This window comes from Sorex araneus, chromosome 1 (assembly GCF_027595985.1).
Source record: "Sorex araneus isolate mSorAra2 chromosome 1, mSorAra2.pri, whole genome shotgun sequence".
Taxonomy (NCBI): Eukaryota; Metazoa; Chordata; class Mammalia; order Eulipotyphla; family Soricidae; genus Sorex; species Sorex araneus.
In genome coordinates, this window is record NC_073302.1 from 70036897 (window position 1) to 70055620 (window position 18724).

General features: G+C 38.4%; 1 long non-coding RNA gene across 4 annotated transcripts in view; it reads left to right on the plus strand.

The window, feature by feature from the left end:
• The window catches only part of LOC129401580 (uncharacterized), a 200441-nt gene that overhangs the window by 109492 nt on the left and 72225 nt on the right, over positions 1-18724 (plus strand). For 3 of the 4 annotated variants that reach the window (XR_008628411.1, XR_008628414.1, XR_008628413.1), the window contains exons 3-5: positions 3026-3087; positions 5268-5478; positions 8609-8768. This is a non-coding gene — a long non-coding RNA (uncharacterized LOC129401580). Of the gene's footprint in view, positions 1-795; positions 922-3025; positions 3088-5267; positions 5479-8608; positions 8769-18724 lie in introns of all 4 variants that reach the window. The other variant, XR_008628412.1, reaches the window with a different exon arrangement.

Here is an 18724-nt window from a genome sequence, read left to right on the forward strand (position 1 = left end):
TAACAACAAGTTTCACAATGGAGACCTTATTGGTGCCCGCTCATGGGATGACAGTGCTACAATGCAGTGCTACTTGTTTATTTATCTAAAAATTATACACTACAGCGATTCTACCAAGGGGAGTCATATGATGAAATTTTACAATGGTTATTGCTTTTTTCTCCCACCTACTACCTCCTGTGGAATCTATGCCATTTCCCCCAAAATGATCAATTTCTTGTGAAAAATAAAATCTTCTATCTAAGTACATAGCATTTCATAGGAGTTACTGTGAGCCTTTCCCCATTTCTCACCCATGCACAAATATTATTTTTGTCTTCCAAAGTCATTGCTAAAATATAAATGAAGGTGACCAAATAGAATTATTCAATATAGTATCAGCCTGTTTTTAATCTACTCATCTTTAGGTAATAAGGAAAACTTCCCAAAAGATAGTTTATATTTACATCTCAGAAGAATTAATGATAGGTTACATTTATCCTTAATAATTTTCAGGGACAAAATTATTAATAGACATTATCAGTGATATTAGAGGAGATATAAGAAGATTTTTCCAGCAAAGTAGCTATGTTTTTCAGGATTTTCAGGTACTACAAGTGGAGTAGCTTAAAGAATAGACTGTATTGTCCCTCCATTCTGGTAGCTAAAATTTATAAATTACAATGTTAGCAGGATTGGTTCTTTCTGAGGACTGTGAGAGATATATCTGAGAGAGAGATAAGAACTCTCTCCTTATAAAACATTTTTCTCTCCTGTCTCTCTTCACATCATTCATTTATATGTGTTTATGTGCAGACTGGAGCAATAGCACAGCAGGTAGGGCATTTGCCTTGCACACGGCCAGCCCAGGTTTTATTCCTCCATCCCTCTCGGAGAGCCCGGCAAGCTACCAAGAATATTCCACTCGCATGGCAGAGACTGGTAAGCTCCTCATGCCATATTTTATATGCCAAAAACAGCAGCAACAAGTCTCATAATGGAGACATTACTGGTGCCCGCTCAAGCAAATCGATGAACAACCGGACGACAGTGCTACAGTGCTATAGTGTTTACATGCACATATCCTCTTGGTGTTAAGTATCCCGGTTGTATTGGATTAGGGTTTACTCTAATGATCGCATCTTGACTTGCTGACTTCCTTAAAAATATACTGTCCAACCAGAGTCTAAGGACTCCATCATCTGAATTGTAAGCATTGCAGGATGAGGAGTACACAATGTAACTCGTAATTATAGCTATGTTAAGTCTAACATCTTGGCCTTCCAAAACCTAGTGTTTTGTTGCTTTGTTTTCAGTTATATATCACATGCTTTATAATATTCATGATTTGGTTGTTGTCAAGAAGGATATTTTTCTGCAGAGGTAGGATGCAGTATGTGAGAATCTCAGACAATTAAAATAATTTATTTTTGGAGAATATAAATTCAAAGTAAAATTTGAGGAGTTGAAATCTTATTAATGTAGTCTGAAATTAACCATCTTGAAGATAAAAATTAAACTATATTTTGGGAAACTGGAGAGAGAGAGAGAGTTCAATAGGCTGAGTACATGTTCTGTATACAGAAGGCCCAGGTTTAATCTCTGGTCCCCAAGAGCACCTCTGGGAATGACCCACAGCACTTCCAGGCATTCCACCTTCCCCCCAAAAAACAGAAATAAAAAAAATAATTTTATTCTTGACCAAGAGTGGTGAATATTTGGAAGTTAAAAGAGGAATTTTCCTAGGCTAGTTTTCCCCTATGCTGCTGTTTGTATTATTAGATTTAGGTGACAATAAATAAATGTGCTCAGCTATTCTTCCCTTTGACTTGAATTTCTCTGTCCTAGAAAAGAGGTGCCAGGAAAACAAATTTTCCTTCTAGATGTCAATGGGTCAAGCTTTGACAAAATCATGGCCAATTTTGGCATAGAATTCTCCTAAAATCATTTTGCTAGTTGAGGGATACTTAAAGTAAAAGGTTAAAAGGCAGCCAAATGGGTGTTAAACAACTTAGAAAAACGCAGAGTATTTTTGTAGTGTTAAGTGATCTTTTAGGAAGGTAGAGCTAAATAAGAAAAGTAAGATTTTAGTTCCATTGTCATGCCACCAAGATCAGTATGGGTTGCTCATGCTTGCATCATGAAAATTGCTTTGATTAAACATTTTGTCATTAAAAAATTACGGGACCACTGAATAGAAAAGAAAAGCATTTGTTGGGGGGGGGGAGATGGGAGCCAGAGAGACAGTATGGCGGTAGGGTGCTTGTCTTGCATATTACCAACCCATGTTCAATCCCTGACATCCTATGTGGTCCCCCAAATCCCCAAGCATTGCTGAGTATGGGACTCTCACCCCTCACCAAAAAAATTAAGAAAATGCATTTCTTTTGGAAAAAGTCAACTTGTAAGTTGGAAAGCATTCTTAAGCAGCACAGGCTATAGAGCAAGTGTAGACCAGTGGGGATTTGATTTTATGCCATATAGATTTAGGGCAACACAATAGTCTATTTCTATTTATAAGTTTTCCAGGAAAAATCATGAATATTTATGAGTGAGAAAGGTAGGCATGTACAATGAGGAGCATAAAAATAACATTCTCATGTACTTCTTGCACAAAAGATGGTAGGGAAAACTCAGTTGGTTGTTTCTTAGTGCATTAATGAGGATAGGTAACTTGTTGGTCAAGGAGTTAATGGTTCAGCCTTCCTGATGAGTTCTGTCCAGACTGTGATCCTTATCAATGCAAAGAAACAAGCCCAAGCAATGCCTTCTAGAGAAGGAGTGTCATATCTTCTAAACTAGAAGTTTTGACTGGTGTAGTGGGTTTTGCTTTACTAATCCTAGTGTGTTTTGACAAAAAGAAATGGGGATACAGAATTGTACAAGGTTTTTATTATTTGATTACAAAAGAAAATTAGCATTATATTGCATTTTTTGGGTAATGATCATATTCTTCCTCTTCATTTGCTCATAAAGAAAAAAGAGAACCTGATAATCAGATAAATAACATGATTGGCTCAAGTACATAACTTATATTTTTTTCTAGATCAATAGACTGTTCACCCAGGAGAGCTGCTGTGATGAAGAGTTCAGGAATAATGGACAAAGGTATACTACTAACTGTCCAATGATGTTTACAGAGCATGGTCTCTAACACTAAATAAAAGAATATGCCTTAGTACTTAAAAGAGGCAGTAGTTCCAGTGATTTATACCCTGTACCCTTCCTCCTTGCTAGTTTTTCCAAAGTGTGTCTTTTGAGTCACCAGACTTCCAATATAGTCTGTCACAGTCCAATAAACATCATCTTATAGTTCTCTAAGTTCTTCAGAGATGAGGCTCTGAAATAATTACATAAACATTAAACTGATTGATGAAATAAAAAGTTTTAAGAAGTAGTTTTTAAATAGTATTTATACTTACTGCAAAACATCAGAGAGACCCAAAAAGACTTAGTAACTTGTCCACATCACCTTACATCCTTAGCTAAGGCAAACATGGAGACCAATGAACAGAAGAGATTGAGACAACAAAAATAGAAGATTAATTATGGTGGTTACCAAGGAAGGCACAGTAAAACAAATCTAAGAAATAGTTCTTTTCTAATACAGTGAGGGGGTTTCCCTTATAGAAAGAATTTAAGAGAGATATATCCTTAACTCTCGGTTTCTATGTGTCTCAGCTACAGTATTAAGTTATACATACCCTCAAGTCTAGTCTGGACATATCTGTTCAGGAGGAGGATATTGAGATCAATGTTTCCCCAATAGATTGTATTTAACGAAAGATTTACCTGTCATGACTCTTGTAGCCTTTGCTTCTTCTTGTCTCTGGAATTTAGACGCAATGCCTGAGAGTGCAGCAGACCTATTGTGACTGGGATATGACAAGCACCAGAAGAAGATAAATGGTTGTGGGTTTTTTTTCCCCCAGAGGCAGTTTTCACCACCTTCAGACACCTCTTATGAAAGATATTGTTGAGTGGCAGAATTTCACTCCAACACCAAGATGCAATTTCAGTGGTTGAGCAAATTTGGAAGAGGCCACAAATTCTGTTCTTCTCTGTTCTTCATCATATTAGAATATGATGAATATATTAGCATATCTCTTCAATGTCCATACTTATGAATATTGGAATACTGGAGACTTGGTAACCTCTTGAATGAAGAAGGCACTTAACTTCGTCTAACCAAATGTTCCCCAAATTATATGACCACAAAATCTTGCTTTTTTCCCCACATATAACCTGTAGTTATAAGCAATGCATTTAGAAAATCCTGTTTTTAAATATGCATAAATTTACAAGATTAGGATTTTTTTAAGGATCAGATTTATAAATTATAGAACAAGAGATATATAGAGATATCCTTTTAGGATACTTAATATCAAAATTTATAATCTCTCACAAAATATTCCTTGTGGCTATTCGCAGGCACTGAATAAGTTAAGTAGGGTTTCCACTTACTAGGATCTTTCTTAATTGTGGGGGATGCATATTTGGTCTGGTTAATCAGTGGATTATAAAAGAAAAAGAAATTGGACTAACAATTAGAAGGCAAGATAAATTGACTATAGATTTTTGATATGAAATCTCAACAAGATATTTTCTTCCCCATACTAGTTCATGCAGGTGTCATTGTATGACTTCCTGTCCTCTGTCAAAAGGCAGGTTTTTGGTATCAGCACAGTTTTCAGCATATTTTGGACCTCAGCAAATGCTGTCTGGAGGTGAAAAGGAGGAGGAGGAGACGGAGGAGGAGGCTGTCAGACTGGTGACATAATGTCTAAGTGTAGGGGAGAAGGCGCAGAGTGTTGAGTACGAAGGATTGCATAGTTCTAAAGAAGGTGTCATGGACCATCTGACACCCTATAGCAGCCATTCAGCATAGCCATGTTGTCCATACTGGATTAATAGTTAAATGCTCCTCTAACAAATACTCTTGGTTTAAATAATGAAACTCTCTTAAGCTAGTTTAGGAAAAGAAAAAGGACACTGGGTAGAATCCAACACATAGATGAAATAAAAACTATTTGAGTGACCAAGTCTGCAATAAGTTCATAAATTCAGCCATTGAAGAGATATACCCTTATAATTTCTGAGTCTCAACTTATAATTTCTGTGAGTCTCAGCTGCAGCATTAAGTTACATGTCTCCCTCTAGTCTAGTCTGGACTTATGTGTTTAGGAGAGGGATATTGAGATCAGTGTTTCCCCAATAAAAGCGTTTCATAAAAGATTTGCCTGCCATGACTCTCGTAGCCTTTGCTTCTTCTTGTCTCTGGAATTCAGATGCAATGCCTGAGGATGCAGCAGACCTCTTGTCACCGGGATGTGACAAGCACCGGAAGGAAGTTATGCTAGGAACAGAAAGTGCAAAGGAGAAAGAGTCACATGTCAGCATGATTGAGCTGCCACATGGACACTAGCCTGCTCACCTCCCTATTTGTTTTTACTTGAGAAAAACCAGAATATTTATTGCCATCACCGTGAACCATAACAGGTTTGTATTGTTACTTATAACAATCACAATCAATCACAATATCCCGATAATCACCGATTTCTCGGGTGGGCTCAGTAACATCTCATTCCGTCCTTTCTCTGAGATCTTAGAAGTGTATTTCGACTTGGCCCTCCTAATGATGTTGCACTGGGGACTCTTCAGGGTCAGGGGAATGAGATCCAGCTTGTTACTGGATTTTGCATATGAATACACCACTGGGAGCTTGCAAGGCTGTCCCATGGGGGCAGGAAACTCTCAGAAGATTGTCAGTTTCTCCCAGAGGGAGAAGCAGGCTAAAGATAGCGCAAGCAGCTGCGTGCTCCGAGAGCTTGCTTTTAAGTCTCTGGATGTTGACCGTTGATGGGATTACACACACCTGGGTTCCTCTGCCAGTACCTTCATGCATGAGGCCTGTCCGAACGTGTAGAGAGGAGCCTCCAGGTGGCTGCAGCTAGGTTCCGGTGGTCTTCAGCCACCGAGAGCTCTGCTTGGGGTGGGGAGGGAAGCTGGAGCCCATCCCCTCTGAGGGGCCCCGGGGAAGACAGGCGTGCGGGCAAGAGACTTATAACAATATAAGTTAAAAAATTATTCAGGGGCTGGAGCGATAGCACAGCGGGTAGGGCGTTTGCCTTGCACGCGGCCGACCCGGGTTCGATTCCCAGCATCCCATATGGTCCCCTGAGCACCGCCAGGGGTAATTCCTGAGTGCAGAGCCAGGAGTAACCCCTGTGCATCTCCGGTGTGACCCAAAAAGCAAAAAATAAATAAATAAATAAATAAATAAAAATATAAAAAAAATAAAAAATAAAAAATAATTCAGAGAAAGCATGGATTTCAGGAGCTAGCCCCCTTGAAACAGTGAATAATTATCAAATCTTTAGTAGAAAAGAGAGAAGGGGACAGCTCGTTAAATAGTAAGATATCAAAAAGTTTCTACAAAAGCTAACCAATAAGGCTGATAAGCTCACCACTGCTGCTGAACACTGAGAATGAAACCTCTCATGCCAGCACATACTTTGATAGAATTAATTCATCAAATGATTAATTGATTTTACTAATAGTTATCTATCCCCTATTCCCTGCTACATATTTTTCTAGGCACTGGGGATAGAATGGGGACAAGAGAAGGTCTTGTATCTTATTCTTGGATCTCATAATATCCCAAAGAAAAAAATTAGTAAACAAGAAAGCTAAATGAGCAGAGTCATTTTGGATAATGAGACATCCTCTGTGAAATGTAGAATGGAATATCATGATGCAATGCGGGAGGCAGGTACATGGAAGGCTGAAGAATGACATCATTGAAGTGAAACTTGACTTGTCAGAAGAAAGCAGACGTGTTAGACTTAAGGTTCAGGCCAATATGGAGAGAGTGGCCCATGCAAAGACCTAAGTTAGGAGTGAACATGCCCCAGGGAAAACACAGAATGAATCATTAGCAGATGTCTCTTGAGAGGTGATCCAGGAAGTCACCCATGCTCATCTTGTTGTGACCATTCCTGCCACTCAGCTCACTGGCATCATAACATATGTCCACATTCCTGGTAGTGCTGTTTCATAGGTGACTTTTCCTATCCGCTGCTTCAGGTTTTGAGAATCTTGGGGACAGGAGGGCAGTGGGAGGCTGTGTGTAATGGACTCTGAGTGATTGATCACCTTCTTTCCCTTTAAGAATAGATCCATCATTTCCAGAAACAGGAGTTGACTTCCTTTGAAATGGGGTCAACCCCATCTGATGACTGGCAGAGTATTCAGCAGGCACCCAGCTGCTTCAGGACCACGTTTCAGCCACTCTCCAAAGCTTCAGCTGGCATATTTGACATGTTTCCCTGTGAAAATACCAAGGCAGAGAGGCAGCAAGGGCAAGAGGGACCCAGTTCTGACTCCCAGCCTGGCAGGACTGGTCCTACCCGGCATCATTTTCAAGTGATACTTATCAGAGGCAGTCACATGAGAGCACAAGGCCCAAGCTCATTCAGAGGTCATCCTGTCCTGCATTCTTCTTGTGTCTGCCATTACTCAAAACAAATGTGCTGGAATGCCACCACCCCCACCTGTCACAGGCTGCCTGCTAAGCCAGATATCCATTTTGCTCCAATAGAGAATATAGTTCTCTCTTTAATGTTTCAACTTGCAGCCAGTTAGAACCATCCTTATCATATCTCTGGGTTATTATATTTGTTTTGGGAAATTTCCACCTTAGGTAAGATGATATGAAATCACCCAAACTACCACTTAGAAACCCTAGGTTTATTTTAATTCTAGGACAAAACAAACTACAAGACAGCAAAGTGGGAATAGTTCTTGCTAATCAAGATCCCTCCTCTAGTAAGTGAAAAAAGGAAAAATGACCTGACACGCCATATTAACACTACTACAAAGGGAGGCTTTGGAGATATACAGAGGTATTTTGGACGTATTTATAGCATTTTGGTAATGTGAAATTTTGACCTTGCAACAAAGGAAAATCAATCTTGTCTGTAAGCAACACAAAGGTCTCTGTGCCTCTTGCTTGGGTTTGTTGCTCAGCATCTACTGTATAGACATCTTTTCTCTCATTTCACATACAATAAAAATGGAGAAGACAGTCTACTTAGTAAGCCACAATACTGAACTCAAGCTTATTCCCAGTAACTTGTTTGCTATCAATTCAAAGTTCATCTCCAATTTGGTGTCTGGAGTTAGAGAGACAAGGCACTGAGGAAATTAGCCATATCTTAGGTAGTTCCAAAGCATATATTCTAAGTTGCTGGGATACTCCCTTCAGAAAAGGGATGCTGAATTTTATGGAACTTCCCTCACCTTCACTCAGAGGAGAACACTTTCTTCTTAGGTCTGGAGCAGAATCTGCTCTGATTCCATTCATGGCTTGGCACTGTCATTCCAATATTGCCACTGCTTACTCAAAATACCACCTCCGAGACAGGACATAGTGTGGAACATTTAAGTTCAGGGTATGAGAATCAACTAGCTTGGTTTACATCCTGGCTCTACCACTTATTCTAGATAGCCTAAGGTATAAAATGTTATTTTTTGTCTCTCTGTTTTCTTGTCTGTAAAATGGGCCCAGCAAGTCATGCAAGAAGGGGAGGGGGCATGAGGAATTGTGCTGTTTGTTTTGTCTTTACAGAGCTGAAAGAGTTCAGACACAGATATGAGTGGTCCCAAGTATACAAAAAGGATATTAATGAATCTGGTGACTGGCAGGCATTCCAGGGTAAAGATTACATCATATACCATCAACTTCTGGACTTTAAAAATGATTCTAACCTAATCCATTTACATGGAAGGTAATTTTCTTCATTTCTTACCATTCTTTTTTGTTTTATTTTGGGGTCACACACAGTAGTAGTGCTAAGTGCTTACCCCTGGCTCTCTGCTCAGGTATCACTCCTGGTGGGGCGCAGGGGACCATATGGGATGCTAGGGATCAAATGTGGATCAGCTGCATGCAAGGCAAGTGTTCTACCCACTGTACTCTCACCCACTGTACTGTCACCCTAGCTCCGAATTTTTTTCTTCCTGTCAGCATCACCCGCTACAATAGTAGAAAGCTTTAACATGCTCACTTGATAAGCTCAAGCTGATCTGAATGTTATCCTGAGAAGTTTCTTATGTAATCTGAGGAGTAGAAAAAAAGCAACAATAAAAACCACCGCCCTGAACTTTTTCAAAAACCAAAACATCTAGCTGCATAAGATTCTCCAGTTGTTGCCAAGGTATCATTTGTCTTGCTGTTTTTGTCTTCAAAGAGTATGAAACAGAAACTTGAAAACAAAGTTTGTTGTTTCAAGAATCCTAAAAGGGAGTCAGGAGGCCTTCCAGGAAGTGAAACATATGGACATTCACCTCTGGGTGGAGCAGACACTTATCAGCCATGAAATCCTCTGCCTTCCTAAAACATCACCTGCTTCTCAATAGAGAACTCTTGGAGTCTTTCCCTACTAATATTGGCATTGGTGCAGCAACCATCCCAATCCAATATATAGATGGTATAGCTAGCACCAATAATAATTTCTTTAAGAAAGTTGTGTGACCCTCTCTCTCTCCCTCTATTTCTCCTCCCTCCCTCTCTCCTCTCCCATCCTCTCTCTCTCTCCTCTTTCCTCTCTCTCTCTCTTTCTCTCTCTCTCTCTCTCTCTCTCTCTCTCTCTCTCTCTCTCTCTCTCTCTCTCTCCTGCCCCCCCACTATGTGTGGCTGACTGAGATGTAGAGCACATATACCTTGCATGTCCTTACAAGTATTATGAAGCTCCAGGTTTGATTGCTGGTTCTCTTTCCCTCCCCTTACAAGTCCCTCACCTCCCCCTCACACAAAAAATTCTGCCGATGTACATTCTTTTGGAACCCATTTCAAGTGCATCATGAAATTGTTTCCAGAATTGCAACTTCTAAGGCCTCCTACACAAATAAAGTCTCACTTTATAATTTCTGCTTCAGTTTGTTAACATCTAGAAAAAAAGTTCATGAACCCCCTCCTGTTAGAATATAAATTTGTGTTTAATGGCAATAAAAGTGCAATTTCAAGTAATTTCCATCTAAAAAAACACCCCATGTTTATTTTATGGTTTCTCAACAATAGTCTACATTAATTTGATTATTGCCTCTGAGCTTATTTTCTCATGCAAAGATGTTTTTCCTTTCTCACTTTCTAATTCTTTCTCTCTTTTACTTGTTGCATGTTTAGACCATCGCTCTACTTACTTTTCAGTGATTCAGCATTTTGTTGCTGTGCATGAGCTAAATTAGAAAACAGATCCAAGTGACAAAGTGGGAAGCAACAGCTCAGCCTTCACAAAGCAATGTGCTCTGTGCTATATCTGGCTTGAGCAGATGTGATCCTGGTGGATTGGGGGAAAACTATCATTTAGGTAAAATAAATGACTGTCAGGACCAAAATGATGTATATTCTTCCTTTGCAAACTGATGACAAACCAGGGACTATGTTGAAAGAAGACTGGATGGGAACCAATCAGGATCTCATTGTCCTTCAGATTATCCCATCAATCAACCATTTTGTCTAAGGGAATCCCGTTGACTTTAAGTTTTATTTTTTAATCAACCAAATCTAGCAAGAATAAAATAACAAAACCATGTTCTACCATTGAATTCAATCCTAACACTTTCTTTTATTTTGGGTGGAGGTGGTGGAGGGTGGGAGTGCTGTTTGGGCCACATCCAGCAATGCTCAGGATTACTCCTGGCTCTGCACTCAGGAATTTCTCCTGGCAGTGCTAGGGGAACCATATGGGATTCCAGGGTTCAAATCCGGGTTGGCCATGTGCAAGGCAAATGCCCATTCCCACTGCGCTATTTCTCTGGCTTCAGCAATCCTAACATTTTGACGAGCCCTGTAGATTTAGTTGGCTTCTCAGTGGAACCATATCTTTCTCTCGTGCCCAAAATAAATATTGTCCTGAATTTGTATGCTCTCATACTTCTTTGGTATTACTGTTTCTTTCAATAATAGGCAGTTCCATTTTGTATGTTTTAAAACTCTAAATAATGAGAAAACACATTGCACTGTGCTTTTTTCTACTGTAGCATTCTATTTCAGCACCACAGTCAAGTGTTCATTCATTTTAACTGTTTTGTGAGCAATGCTTTGTGAACAGACTAATGTATCTATGTATTTATTCACTGTTCTTCTGGGTCATAGGTCATTGGTAATACCAACTGTCAAAGTGAGGTTGTTATGTCTTTGTGAATTTATTTTGTATATTTAAATTGTACTTGTATTTAGTAGTCATTCTAGTTGCTTTTAGAAAGAGGATTTGAGGTTATTTAGTGCATCATATGGTTAGAAATGGAAGTTATGTTTTAAGCTTTCTGGGCTTTTATTTCATTTTCATGTGAGATTTTAAAAAAACCCAACCAAAAGAACCTATTAGATACTTCAGTCTCTAGTAAACTGTTTTTTGTTTGGGCACAGTCTTTGGAAGGAAGTTTGGGTCTGCCTTGGTACCTATAAATGAGTATGTGGAGAACTCAGGTAAGGTGAGAGAGAATGAGCAGGTGGAATCTTGATTCGTTCACTACACTTCCCATCCAATGATCTTGTTTTCATATTTAACCAGAGTATTTTTCTATTAGATCCCACTGGGAAAAGGTGTGTTCCCCATGAACATATTCTTAAACTATGGGTTTGGATACTCAAAAGCTCTTTCTAGATCTAACCTTGAATGAAAATATCTTTGCATTTTTTAGAATTGTACATTTAGAATTAAAATGGAACATTAGAATATAGGTCTTTTGCTCATAATAGTGATTAACCAGAAGCTAACTTATCATTCCTGCCTCTGTATAAGCTGAGTTTGGACTCATTTAGGTTGCCATAGGGTAAAGAATTATGGTCTCTCTTGAGCTGGGGCTGCCACTTTGGGTACAGCCATTTCCATTCTGTCATATGGGTTTCATTCACATGAGATGATTTGAAAATGATATTGGAAAGGAGGAGATCACACAGTGGTTAGGGCATGTGCCTATCATGTAACTGACCCAGTTTAATTCCCAGCACCTCAGGTTCTCTGAGAATTTGTGGGGTACAGCATCTTCAGGCCTTTGCATTGAACCACAATCCTGTTGCCTAGAAATTCCTAGTGGGGCCCCCAGGCTTCAGCAGCACTTGGGAGGCCTCCAAAATAATAATGCACTGTAGCACTGATGTCCTGTTGTTCATCGATTTGCTCAAGTGGGCACCAGTAATGTCTACATTGTAAGACTCATTGTTACTATTTTTGGCATATCCAATATGTATGCCTGGATAGCTTGCCAGGCTCTGCCATGAGGGCAGAATACTCTCAGTAGCTTGCCAGGCTCTCCGAAAGGGACAGAGTAATTGAATCCAGGTCAGCTGTGTGCAAGGCAAATGCCCTACCTGCTGTGCTATCACTCCAGTCCATTAAAAAATTTAAAATTATCTTTTTCCTGTGCTATTTATTCTGTGAATAGAAGTCTATTATTAATTTGGGGGAAGATCCATTTATGCCCCCACAAACTGTCCCACATGTTCATGATGAAGCTCATTTTCTCAGCAGGCATACATGCAGCTAAACCCATTATAGTCTCAGAGATGAAATTTTATTATCATTTTAATGAAAATATTCCACTCCTTGTGGGTTTCTTTTTGCCTTTCCAAATGTTATAAGAGAATAAAAAATTTATAGTAACTAGGTAATAAACTGATTTTAGGGTAGGAAAATGTTAATTACTTTTTAAAGAATTGTGAATTTCTTTCCAAATGCTCTCTCCCTCTATTATTTTTTCTCACCTCACTAGTCCTGGCTTACCACCTCCATTCAACTCTAGTCTTTCCCTGTCAATCTGTCCCATTGTATTTCATCTTTCCTAATCACTGTTTTCATCATATCACCGCCATGCTCAGAAACCCTCAAGGGATCTTTATTTCCCACCACATCAAATATGGGGGCTGGAGCGATAGCACAGCAGGTAGGGCATCTGCCTTGCATGCAGTCAATGCTGAGTTTGATTCCTCTGTCCCTCTCCGAGAGCCTGGCAAGCTACGAGAATATCCTGCCTGCGTGGCAGAGCCTGGCAAGCTCCCCGTGGCATATTTGATATGCCAAAAACAGTAACAACAAGTCTCACAATGGAGACGTTACTGGTGCCTGCTCGAGCAAATCGATGAACAACAGGATGACAGTGCTACATCAAATATAAATGCAGATGCCTATTTCCAAGGCTTCTCCTAATCTATTCTTTTCTTACATCTCCAGGTTTATTTCCTTTACCAGTTGTGTTTCTAGTTCCTGTGGTTTAAAGATAATGGAATTTTGTACAACAAACAAAAGTATATACAATCTGCATAATTTTTCTTAGGCAGAGTTCACCCAGTTCCCTTAAACAAAAGCACAGATCATCTGTGATTGCTTACCTCCCATCATTGGGCAAGTGATTGTGGAGTCCTGTGGTGTGCAGGGGAGTTTGTGGTGAAATAAAGCAGCATCTGCCCCCTCTCCCTATTCTGAGGGAAATTTAGATACTGAGAAAGGAGACTTTAGTTACAAGAATGGTTTGTGGAAAATACTGCCATTTTGATAAGACAGAGAGAACGTATACAACTTAGAATTCAAGGATGAAGGACACTAAAATTCAAGTCAAGAAGGGCTGGTTCAAAAATGCATGAAGAGGTAAATCCTGTATAAGGTCAAACTCAGAGATCACTACATCCCAGAAAAGAAGTTGAGGGCCAGAGTGATAGCACAGCAGGCACGACACTTGTCTTGCATGTGGCTGACCCAGGTTTGATCCCTGACATCCCATATGGTCTCCCAAGTACGACCAGAAGTAACTCCTGAATGCAAAGCCAGGAGTTAGCTCTGAGCATTGCAAAATGTGACCTAAAAACAAAAAGTTGATGTAATCATTTAAGAGGATTCAGCAAGAGACCTTCCTATAGTTGGGGAAGGGGGTATTAAGACTCCCAATATCTGTGAAGATGAATGAATTTCAGCTTTTAGCTTATTATGTATGTGCACTGATCTAACTCACTTTGTTTTTCAATAACTATTTCCCTAAGCCCCAGTTCTTCCACTTAGAAGGTGATTTGGAATAAGATTCTTTATCCTTGGAGTGGAGATGTTAATGGTGCATGGTTTATGGGGTGGTTGTAAGAACTAAATGAGATCATGCATTTATAGAGCATGGAATATGCCCTAAGACAAAACTAGCAGCTATTATTCCTTGTATCATAATTATTACAAATATATAGAAACTGCTTATTCATTCCAACTTCTCTTAAAATAAGTCCAGGTCAGTACAATTTGGCAAACATTTTCTTTTTTTGATTTATGGTAATCAATATATAACCTGGCACTATTATACAATTGATAGTACAATAAGGAGAACATTGATATTTCCTCTTGAGTAGCTTACCTTCTAGTGGGGAAGTTGATTATGTCAGTTTAAGGCTGGTCTGATCAAGTCAGTCACCTCAATTACATGTGGCTATTGAGTACCTTAAATGTGACTAAACTGAGTTGAAATGCTTTCCATGTAAATTTATGAAACTTGGTACAATAAATCAATATAAAACACCTTGGTTGTTTGGCAACAACATTACATGTTATATTTAACTTGATTGATAAGAAAAACCCCTAAATTATTCCACTGGTTGCTGTTAAAATGTTGTGTTTTTTTTAAAAAAAGGAGATACATTTTTTTCTGGTTCTGAAATATTTGAAAGCCTTAAGAATATTCACCAATACAAGGGCCATTAACTTGAGATCTCTAAACCAAATTCTTCCATGCATTATAGGAAATACATTAAAAATAATGGCATGATGCAATATCATCAAACTATCCTTCGTGAGCAGTTTTCATTCAGTATTTTATTACATAATACTAAATCATATCAAATTTTTATATTTATATGAGTTCCTTATTGTTGGGCAATTACATTATTTCTGGACAGTTCATCATGAAAATCTCTGCTGGGGTCAGAGAGATGGTGTAGGAGTAATCTGCTTGCCTTGCATATGACTAACCCCCATTTGATCCCAGCATCACATAGTTCTCTAAGCACCACAGGTGTGATCCCTGAGCACAGAGCCAGAAGTAATCCCTGAGATCAGCTGCATATGACTCAAAACAACAACAATAGCAAAAATCTCTCCCTTAATATAAGTCCAGGAATCTAACTTTTATTTAAAGTATAACTTTTATTTGAAGTAACATCTACTAAGTGTGTCCCATTTAATGTCCTGATTTACACCTTCTCTTTCTTTCCTCTCTCATATCCACCAATTAGTCTCATAGTTCAAAATCTTATTAGTGTTTATTTAGATTGTTTTCTCTGTATCACATACAAGTGAAATCATGTTGTTTGTCTTTCTCTATTGGGCTTACTTCACTGATCATAATACCCAGTAGGTCCATCCGTGTTGCAGCAAATGTCAGACTTTTGTTTTGTTCTGTAGCTGAAAAGAATCCCGTTGTGTATATCATGTTTTTCAATTTGGGTAAATTTCTAGGAATAAATTTACTGTGCTAAGAGGTAGTACACTTAAGATTCTTAGTTTATTCATAGACTTTTTCCATTATCCTCTAGAAAAGCTGTACTAATATTATCACCGATAGAAGAGTCTTAGATTCTCACTTGCATCTAGTCATTGAAAAAAATAGCACTGTAGCACTGTCATCCTGTTGTTCATTGATTTGCTTGAGTGGGCACCATTGGTCTCCATTGTGAGACTTGTTACTGTTTTTGGCATATTGAATATGCCAAGGGTACCTTGTCAGGATCTGCTGTGTGGGCAGGATACTCTCGTTAGCTTGCCAGGCTCTCCGAGAGGGACAGGGGAATTGAACCCCGGTCGGCTGCATGCAAGGCAAATGACCTACCCTCTGTGCTATCGCTCCAGTCCATTGATAAAATAAAAAGGTTGGCAAGTTAAAGAACAACAAAAAAAAGATATTCATTGTTTTATTTTTCATTTTAGTGAGATCAAATATTTTGTCATTTGTTGATTATTTTAATTTCTTTGGAAAATTAACCTCATAACTTGTTCATTTCAAAAACTTTTATTATGGAATGGTAGCTTATAATTAAGTTTGAAGAATATTTACCCAAATACTTTTTCAGTTTTATGCACTTGTTATAGATATAGATATAGATATAGTTATAGATATAGATATATCAAGATTGAGAGTCCTTATTTTTTGGTGCCGAAAAAATACTTTAATTCCATTTTATGTTGTTCCTTCCCAGTCCTAGATCCAGCTATTTTCTCTCAATTCCCAGGTTGTTGTTAGTGAAGAATAGAATTTTGATTTGATTTGCCCTTAAATGGTATAATGACTACTCTTAGGGTGTCACATTTTTAAGTGGGCCAGGAGGACAATCTATGTATGTTAATGAGTACATACATGTTGATAGCAGATTTTGCACACTGACTGTCTATCAATCCATATATAAAAAACTGTGAGTTTGCTGTCGCGAGAGGTAGTACAGGAATTCCTTGCATGCAGCTGGCCCTGGTTTGAATTTCTAGCACCATAAATGTGCACTGCCAAGAGTATCTCCTGAACACAGAGCCAGACATAGCTTCCTAACACTGAAAGCTATGGGAAATCAGTCACCCTCCCCCAGAGATGAATTTATAGTGATATTTTTTCTCTGATCCAATTGTCTAGAGCTATTCTATTTCCCCCTTTCTGTAGATATATAACTCATTCCTAAGAATATGAACCTTCACTTCTGTTATCTTTAATATATATACATGATCCAACCATTGTGTATAACTAATCTTTTTCCATTACCAGTGCTTGCTCCCATATGTATGTCTTTCTCACACTCCTCAACTTCCAACATGCCACACTTCTTTGACCTCACTAATGGCCTTTGAACTGCATGTTAAGGAAGGGTCAGAAAGGCAGGCTGATAAAGAAGAGAGAATAGTTCTTGTATTTTGACTTATAATTTAATGATTCATATCATAGGCCTTTCTAATATTGAGTCCTTGGATTTTGCATTGTGCCCTGCTTTGATTTTTTTCACCTCTTTGATTTAAGATTTCTTGAAAATTTATTTCAGTAAACTCAAAGAGCTTTAGAATGTTAGAAATCTTCAGATATTTTATTAGTTTTATTCTCTTTGATTTCTACAGAGGGAATATAAGGCTTTCTCCTAGCTGGTTTACATTTCCCTAGTGCTCTTGATTTTGGAAATGCTACTGAAATAATGGTTGTATTTCCATCGACAGAAATTATTGATGTCTCAGATACAAGGGATAATATAATATCTATTTTAATTCTATGGTCCTATGGCTCAAACATGTAGTATGTACTTCCACCACTGAGCCACATGTCTAGCCGGCATGTATTTCCAATGGCAATGTTTGACTCGCAGAAGAGCCACACCATTATCTGTGACACCCCAATGAGCTTTCTCATTGAAATAAAATAGGTTACTAACATTTTCTGGATTTTTTTTAAACAGAGGAAAGAAGAATTAATTTTATGTCTGTTAGTACAGCAATGGAGACGATAGTCTTAGGGATAAACTTGGTGAGTAAGGCAGTACCAACACCACGGTTATTCATCTCCAACTCTAACCTAATCCAAGAGAATTTCTTGGAGCCTGCAAGAAGGTTAATTGAAAAAATGAATCTGCTTTGGAAAGCATTTGCATTTTAAGCAGAGATGAAATTTGGGGAAGTGCCATGCCGTCATTTATCATTTTGCAAATCATAATTATTGTCAGGAGCCTGAAACTCAGATCAAGTTATGATGGTTAATTAATGGCCACAGTCTTGCTCTTCAAGACTGCCTTGGGCCTGCGCTGCCTTTGTCCTGTGTGCAATCATCACTGTCACTCAGATTCTCAAAGGGCCTAACGTGTCTGTTGCTTGTGTTTATCTGGGTAGTAGTTTAAATTTGTAGGCAACCATCTTATAGGCAAAATTTTATTCCAACAGGCAAAATAAGACCCAGGTTACTATTTTTTTTAATTTCATACTTTCTTTCTCACGATCTACCAACCTCCCCACCATTTCTGATAGAGAGCACTATTTATTCTGTGTGACTAAGTTCCCCCAGGATCTACATATGTTCATCTAAACAAACACAACCAACCAGGTGCACTTATATGTATATATTCTCTTTCATTTTTTTCTTGACTTGGTTACTCCTAAAAAACAAAGTCAAAGTGTATGATATGGGACAGCAGGTAAGGTGCTTGCCTCACACACACTCTACCCAAATCTGAACTCTGGCACTCTGTATTGTCCCGATGCCTGCTGAGAGTGACTCCTGAGTGCAGAGGCAGCAATCAGCATGGAGCACTGCCGGGTTTGGCCACAACAAAACAAAAAGAGATGAGGAAATAAAGGATTATAATTTTTGTGTTTTGAGGCTTAAATTTGATATTTGATGATGAACTATAGAAATTAGCTCTGAAATATAGTCTTTAAATTTATTTTAGTATGACCATTTGATCTCTGGTGAACTCTGCCTCCCTGTGACTTAAATACTTCTGATATATCATTAACTCTGGTGACCCACAGAGAGAATAATTATTCATGTAAAGATATATTTGAGCATAAGAATAATAGAAATTGAAGGAGAATTTTCCATGCATTAATATAATGAAGATTTATTAAAGACAAATATCATCTTGCAGATAAATTTAATAACTAGTTTTATGGAAACAAAAAGTTCCAATTTTTAGTATTTCCCAGTTTCTATTGTCACAGCCACTTTTAAACTATCTAGGCTCTACTTTGAA